Source organism: Leptosomus discolor, chromosome 1, assembly GCF_034619465.1.
Source record: "Leptosomus discolor isolate bLepDis1 chromosome 1, bLepDis1.hap2, whole genome shotgun sequence".
In the NCBI taxonomy this organism is placed as follows: Eukaryota; Metazoa; Chordata; class Aves; order Leptosomiformes; family Leptosomidae; genus Leptosomus; species Leptosomus discolor.
Window position 1 is genome coordinate 8471982 of NC_141391.1, and position 8165 is coordinate 8480146.

The following is an 8165-nucleotide window of genomic DNA, read 5'->3' on the forward strand; positions in this document are numbered from 1 at the left end:
ACTTGCTGAGGGTGCGCTCTGTCCCTTCATCCAGGTCACTGATGAATATGTTGAACAAGACCGGACCCAGTACTGACCCCTGCGGAGCACCGCTAGTTACAGGCCTCCAGCTGGACTCTGCGCCACTGATCATGACCCTCCGAGTTCTGCCATTCAGCCGGTTCAATTCCATCTTCAGATCAGCACTGCTCCCATACCTGTGCCCCCATCACAAAGCTCAGGTCTGCTTTGGGTGAGGGACACTCTCCAGCTTCTCCTCCCATTTGTGTTGCTGTCTGCAGATGTATTTTTTAATATGCTGTAATATTTTGGAGGATAAATGATACAGTCCATGCAGAAAGGAATAGACTGCAGAGTGAAAGATGTTGATTAGATGGATATGGTTGTCTTTTCTCAACTTGGCATTTTATAGGCACTCCATAGAATAGAATAGAATGGAATGGGATGGAATGGAATGGAATGGAATGGAATGGAATGGAATAGAATAGAATAGAATAGAATAGAATAGAATAGAATAGAATAGAATAGAATAGGACTATTTCAGTTTGATTCCATGACCTTATGAGTTCTCCCTAAAGAGTATATGGCTTCATGCCTTGCCCTCGGTGTGCCCAGGATATTTACATCTCTGCTGTAAGACAATGATTATATTCAAAGGTCATACTCAAGGACTATGGCCACTTAATAACTACTAGAACCATGAGGGAAAAACCCTTTTGTTTTTCTCCCCTTCCCCAGTCAGATACATTCTGAGAGTGAGGTTGTTTGTCTGGTCCTTGTTTTTTTCCGCCTTTCCTTTCAAATAGTAGAAATTGTCCATAAATGGAGACACAGTACTGGGGAGACCCAGACAGTGGAGATAAGGAATATGTATGTACATCACTGAGGCCAGATTGTAATCAGGGAGATTCTTAGTGCATGGATGACACAAGAGGGAATTTGCCACTATTACTGCTTTTTTGCATAGCTATAAATTGGAAATTATTTTGATCTTTGATCTTGTGAGGATCATTTTGCATAAAAACAAAGTCGATATCTTACCATCTTGTCAAAGCTTTCCTGCCCCTGCCAGCCACCACCATACTGGTCTCAGCCAGCCTAAATTCGAGTGTGCTGTGCTCCATCCCACCACAGCTTCGCTGCAGATGTTGCGATGTCTTTGCGGTGGTTGTGGCCAGGTGCGTAGCAAACAGGACATTTGACACTGCTGTCTGTAGGAGAGTCCATAACACTAAATCTCTGGATTCTTGAGCTGCTCCTAGTGAGCAATGATAAAAAAGAGGAGAAGCTTCCCTGACTGCTTTGCAGAAGTGCATCATTAAGTTGTTTGAGGAGATTTATATGATGGAGGAAAAGGTGCCAAGCTGAGAGCCTGCACAATGAGGCTGCTCTGCGCAGCTGAGAAGTGTCTAGGGCAGTAGGCTCAGCTCTCCTCACGAGAGGAGTCTACCCTCAGGCTCAGAGCAAATGTATTTACTGTGCCTTGGAGAATCTAGACAAGCCCTTCCTGCCCACAAGACCTAATTCCACCATCTAGTGCTTTCTGGTGGAAAGATTCACCACCACCACAACTCAAAATAAACCAGTTCACTTTGCCTGCTTTGTAAATACTGCATGCCTCTTCTTGGAAAAAGCATCCTGCTGTTTCATGCTGAAAATGATCTACAAGAAGAACAGAACTTCAGCATAATTTGGCTGTGTATGTCTAAGAGTTAACTTAAACTGGTTTAGACTACAGGCAGAAGGTCTCTTCGTGGGGTCCGTGTGCTTGTCACTGCTGTGAACAGCAGAAAGAGTGCCAGTTAGTTTCATTTGAACTGGTTCACTAACTAGTAGCTTTAGCATCTTGAATTGTCAGAAGTCAAAACCATTGTGTGTTATGAAAATGTCTGGGAGGTGAACCATGGGCTTCATCACCACCTCTTTCATAAAGGAAAAACTCCATTCTGAGTGATACAGAGACAGTGTTTCCAAAAAATCTGCACTGCAACCTGAAAGGTATTCAGTGCAAATTTTTCACAAAGTATTTTTAAGTTTTTAACCCAATATCTGCAGACAGAAAAGGTTTCCTTGCGTGTTGAAGACTGTATCTTCTATGCCTAAGTAACAGCTGGACACATACACGAGCTGCATGAGAGAGGGAAAGAGAACTTCGGGGCTGGATAAAATCCCTCATTATGGCAGTGTAAGTAGGTGAAACAAATAATCTGGGAGGATTTCAGACCTGCTATGGACTAAATTTCCATCTTTTTGGAAATACGGAAAGGCCTATAAAAGTGTAAGATATTAAGTATGAATATGATCTAGTGAAAACAATTTTTTTTTACAATAATGATGTTTTACTGATGGAAATGGCTGTTATCAGAGAATATTTTCATTTCTATGGAAGTTTTCAGTGAAGCTGAAACCCTAGATAGCGTCAATTTTAAATTAAAAAACAATTATAAGAAAATAATTTACTAAGAACAGATTTTCTAAGTTTTTTTACTGTGTGGATTGACTTTTGAGTTTGATTTACTAAATATAATGCATTTAACATCTAAAGTTCCAAAATTTCATCTGAAGTAGATTTGAATCTTTAGATCAGCCCAAGCAAGAATAACTTTCATTGGGTCTTTTGCAGAACTGATTGCTTAAATTTACTCATCTGTAGCAAATACTGAGGCTATAATACTTCCCTGTCTGAGAAAAAGGCAGGACATTGCTGGTTTCTATCTACAACCCATGTAGCCTGCAGCCTCCTAATCCTCTAAACCTTCTGGTAGACCTTACTTGTGCCAGAGGAGAAGTAGGAGAATAAATACTATTAAAGACAAGATGCAGAAACACAGACATCAGCTTAGCTACCATGGAAGGCAGGTACCAGTAATGAAAAACAAAGTTACGATCCATGCTTGCTTGATAAAGCACAGGGAAGCTGTGGGAGGAGGAAATAAGACATCAAAAGGCCTTTCCCACGCCATGGGGCTGCTGGTCAGGCTGACAGCTTTGGTCTGTTATTTCTTGACATTGGACCTGAGTGGGTGAAGGTAACTGTGACACCTCTTTGGGCTGGGCTCCAATTTTCTGCACACTACAGGAATTTTATTCTATTTTTTAATGTTCTTTGAGACGCTTTCTCCGAACTCGTGAATCACGGCCTCTTTTTGTACGAGCGTGAGCAGGACACCTTTTTTAACTAGGAATGCCCATAAACTAGCACACAGTGAGCTAACTGAATTAACTCATTGTCATCGAAGGGATTTCACACAGTTTTCTCAAAAGTAAATCAGCTTCTCCTGCTTAATGCTGTTCCAAAGCACAACAAAATAAAGGGGCATCATAGCTTGCTTTGGAGCTTGTCAGGCAGCGTTATCCCAAAGCAGCAATGGGAAATCAAGAAAGCTCCCTGAGTTGTTGATTCAGCCTCTGGCTCGGGGTATATCCCCGGGAGAGAGCTGCCATATAAATCTGGACTTTGTAGATCTATTTTCTCCCCATCAGTGCTGGATCGAGGGTCATGACCAAACCATAAAGCTGTGTGTGAACTGTCAGAAGAGAAGTCTGTTTTCTTTTCCTGGCCCTGAATTGATAGAATTATTATCTGGATTTCAAGAGTGCCTAGAAATATGTCTCACAGTACCTCCTCAGAAGTTTATGGTCTGTATGTGAAAGGGGGACGAATGTAGGTAGGGAAACTGAGACAGTCACTTGCCTGGGGCTACACGGCAGGTCCAATGGCAAAGGTGGGAATTCCTGCACACCCCTTCCACAACGGACTGACAAAAAGTGCAAGATGGGAGTGAGGGAAGTGCTGTATCTGTAGTATCTCATTCCTAAATGGGCTGCAGAAACGGCTGCATGTAAGATCTCCCACTATTGACTGCTGAGGATATGGGACAGGATTATAAGGAGGGTTATTTTTAACAAGCTCACAGCATTTGGGACATTTCTGGCTCATGCACCCACTGCCACAGGAAGATATATATGTACACACACACATATGTATGCTTTTGACTTTGTTGTTACTGCATGGACTCTTTCACATATTTTATTTCCTTCATTTTAAAATTCTGGCTTATATGCTTCTCCGACCAGGGATGTATTGTATATTTATAAAAGTGAAAATAAGATTTCCTCTGCAGCCATGAACTGTCCCCCTACCATTGTGCAGACACTGAACAGTGCCTTGCCAGGGAGCTTCTCATCTTTTCCTCCTTTTGGCTGACAATAGCCATCAAACGGATTTTTTGCCACTTAGTGAGAAACAAATTACAAATGCTGGGTTTCTAAAATTTACCTGGCACTGCAAATTAAAGCTTGAATCTGATTTAGATTCTTTATCTCCAAGATGCAGAGTGCTTGCTGTCAGATGCACATGAATGCACTTTGTCTAACGTGCAAGCATCTCTTGAATACAAATTTGATTGAAGCACTGGAGAAATTCTTGATTAAAAAACTAGGAAGAATGTTACAGAAAAAGCTATAAAACCGATGAAATGCACACTTATATGCCAGCATTGAGCTCTTAGGATTTTATTTAAGCTATTTTTCAGCAGCAGGAAGGAAACAATGGTTTGTAGAGTGGGATTCTATATACACTTGGGGATTTGCGGGTTGCTGCAGAATGCAATTGAAGTTTCAAAGCGTGTTATAAGAGCTAATTTATTCCTCCAGTAATTTAAGAAACCTCTTTGTGCTGTGGCCTTGCATTTAACAGTTTGGCATCTAAGAGAATGCCAGTGAAATACTCTTTAAACTTACTAGAGAATGAGTGTCTGACATATAAAGAGAGACCATATAGTGTCTATTCTTCTACGGCATTATCTTTCCTCTCAGGAAATGAATCGAGCTGCAGTTATAGCTTACATTGGTGTGCTTTTCAATCCACATACCTTGAGAATTCTTGGCATTGTGCAGCCGTGTGTTTCCCGGTTTATTAGATTTTGCAGAGACCATATAGTATCCATTCATGCAGACTGTTAATTTAAGTTCATCGTGACATAACAGGCGAGAGAGTTTTGCTTGGGAGCCCCCTGTACAACAGACAGTGGCAAGAAAAACTATAAGTGCTATAGAAGAGTCTGGAGCCAGCTGGATCACAGACAGCTATGGTGAGCTCCCCATATACAGGATACACCACTTCCATCTGCTGTAGCGTTTAGACAGCTCTTCTTAGTCATACTGCTATACAGAATGTATATTTATGCATACATACATGGAGAGAGAATATCTGTAGAGTAATGTATGTATCGTAAAATATATACGTTATAAAGGTATGCTTTAGCTCAGTTAGAAGTTATGGGCTCAATTAATATGACATATACAGGGTTTCAGATGGGGTCAGACCATGGGATTTGAAGGCACCACAGGGATCATCGCACCAGCCTTTTGCAACTGCAAGCAATTATATACTCGGTGTTTAATCCACAAGGATTCAGAAAAGCCTGCTCCAGATGCGGCAGCCCCAGAACCCTTCTGTTCACCTCAAACTAATACAAGGCCTAAGGTTACAGGCAAAATGCCACAGATGATCGCATGCCACCATAAAATAGAAGATCCCTGCAATGGGATAACAATCCTCTCCAGTCTTAAAAATCTTTATTACTGCAGCCTGTCCCATGCAGCAAAGTTCAAAGGTTTTTTTGTTTTTTGTTTTTTTTTGGGTTTTTTTTTTTGAATATAAGCACGGTTAATGCCACTGTGCTAACTCCATGTTTTCTCATACACGTTACAGATGGAGGGACATGCAGGGGGCTCTTGTTCTTGGTCACATATTCAGACAGTGATGGAGCTGGGACAGGATCCACACATCCTGGCTGTCAGTCCCTCGCTTACTTTGTCATCTATCACTAGGGTCCCTTTGTCACAGTTTACTTCCTTGACATATGGTCTCATGATGTTATTCTTCATCAGCGAGAGACTTCACTGTCGTCCAGACAAAAAACATCTGCAGTTGTGCAATTAAGGCCTCAGTCAGACCTTTGGACCTCTTTCCTGGCTTTGGCTAGTTTTAAGTGGTAATGATGATGGTTTATACTTACACCTCTTAAAATGAAAAATGACCATGGAGATAAACGTCAGTCAATAAATTCTCCTGTCCTCTCTAATGTAAATGTTGGCTTTTTCTTTTTGCTTTCCTGCCACCTCACTACAGATGTCCTAAGCAGTACATTAACCCTGTAGTGCACATGCATGATCCTCAGTGTCCAAATTCTTGAAGAGAAATGGAGTGAATAGCAAAGACTGCACTATTTAACATCTTCATTTCTACTGAACAGAATCCGTTTATAGTGAAACACAAGCATATAATTTTGATTTATTTTACAATCAAAATTTTTTTTCCCATAGGCATGAGCTTTGAGCTTCCTCCCATAGAAGGTGGCATAGTTTTTATGGCTGGCTTCAACAGGACTTCAATACTGCTATAGTCCAGTCATAAATTTTAGTCATATTTGAAATTCATAAATAGTTCTCTCTACAGTGCAAGAGTAGAGAGTAGTTTTACACCTAGCACGATGATAGTATTTTTGAGTAACATCATACATGTCTAAACAGAAGGTTTTGAAGACAAAAATGAGGTGGGTAATCTTTTTCCTTAGAAGTTAATTTGTTATTTGAAGGAGCACAACTGACTTTCCAACTAGTAATGTGCCAGAAGTCTGACCTGGACTGTTATTTTTCCTAAACTTTGTGCAATTGAAAGATTGCATTAACAATGTGGATTCGTTGAAAAGGTGCTGAGTGAGACTTTGCAGCTTGCAAAAAAAAAAGCACATAAGCTATCCTGATAATGCCTTGTGATATAAAAGAAGGCAAGGAGGTGATCAAAGGCTCAGACATATGAACAAGAGCTGTTATACAAGTTACTGAGGGGTAAAACTGCTGTGTCAGCTGATCCACCCATGCACATCCTCACTCACTGCTGCTGTGAAGGCAGTTTGAGGTGGGTTTGTAGTTACAAGTGAAAATACACTACAGCGATCTACAGTATTACCTTCAGCCTGACTGAGCTAAGCCAACAGATGGTTGGGTTGACCTGTTTCTGAATAGCTCACATCTGTCATGGCATGGGAACATGTCCGTGTACGGCTGATATGCAGCAAGTTTAACAATTCATGCTAACCGAAGTTTTAACAGTCCTCTCTGGCTTTAAAGCAATGAAATATTTACCATCATACAAGAGTTTGGTCAAAGGAGGTTTAAATAATGACTTGCTGCCACAGAAGCAAGTGTAACATGTTTCTGAACAATCTTTTTTGATTGTGCAAAATTGCAGTTAGCAGTTGACTTTATCAGTTCAATAGTTTCAGACTAGATATAAGGAAGAAAATTATTTACGAGGATGGTGAAACACTGAAACAGACTTCCCAGAGAGGTGGTAGATGCCTCATCCCTGAAAACATTCAAGGTCAGGTTGAGCAATCTGATGTAGCTAAAGATGTCCCTGCTCACTGCAGGGGGATTGAACTAGATGACCTCTAAAGTTCCCTTCCAACCCAACCTATTCTATGATTCTAATTATTTTAGGTCATGTTCTGACATTCCTAAGTCTTTGAGGGCAGTACGAGTCTATATGATGAAAGAACAGAACAGTGTGAGAAGCTTTTAATGAGAGATGATAATTTATACTTCGTAAACATTGTATTCATTGGCTTCTTTGCCAATGTGATTTTTAAATGTTTTACTTGTATGTGTGAAAAGATGAGGTTTAAAAATAGCTATTTTTGAATATTGCAAAATGAGAAAATAATACCAGGTTGCCCATAAGTGAACATTATGAAAATGCCGGCAGAGCCAAGTAAACCTGGCTATCATGGAAGAGAAAATGTCATGAAGAAATCTGCATGCCTGCATGCAAAGCATTTCTTCACCCTTCTCCCTACAACCAGGCAGTTGCCGTCCCTTCATTTTTTGAATCTCATTCCTAGAAGACAAGCCTTTTTAGTGTTAGGTGGAGCATTTTCCAAGTGCTATATTTATGTATTACTCCTTATAGTCATCCCTATCCCAAAGGACATCTTCCTCAGTGGGCAAGTCTCCAATTCAAACTGTAGTAAGAGTAAGGACTGGAAGAATTCATCTGTTGAAGATTTCTCAGGCTCTTAGAGAAACTGGTGCCAGTGTGGTATAAAGCCCTTTTAGAAATCCACCTTAACTCAGCTGGCCTCTGTATAATTATATTA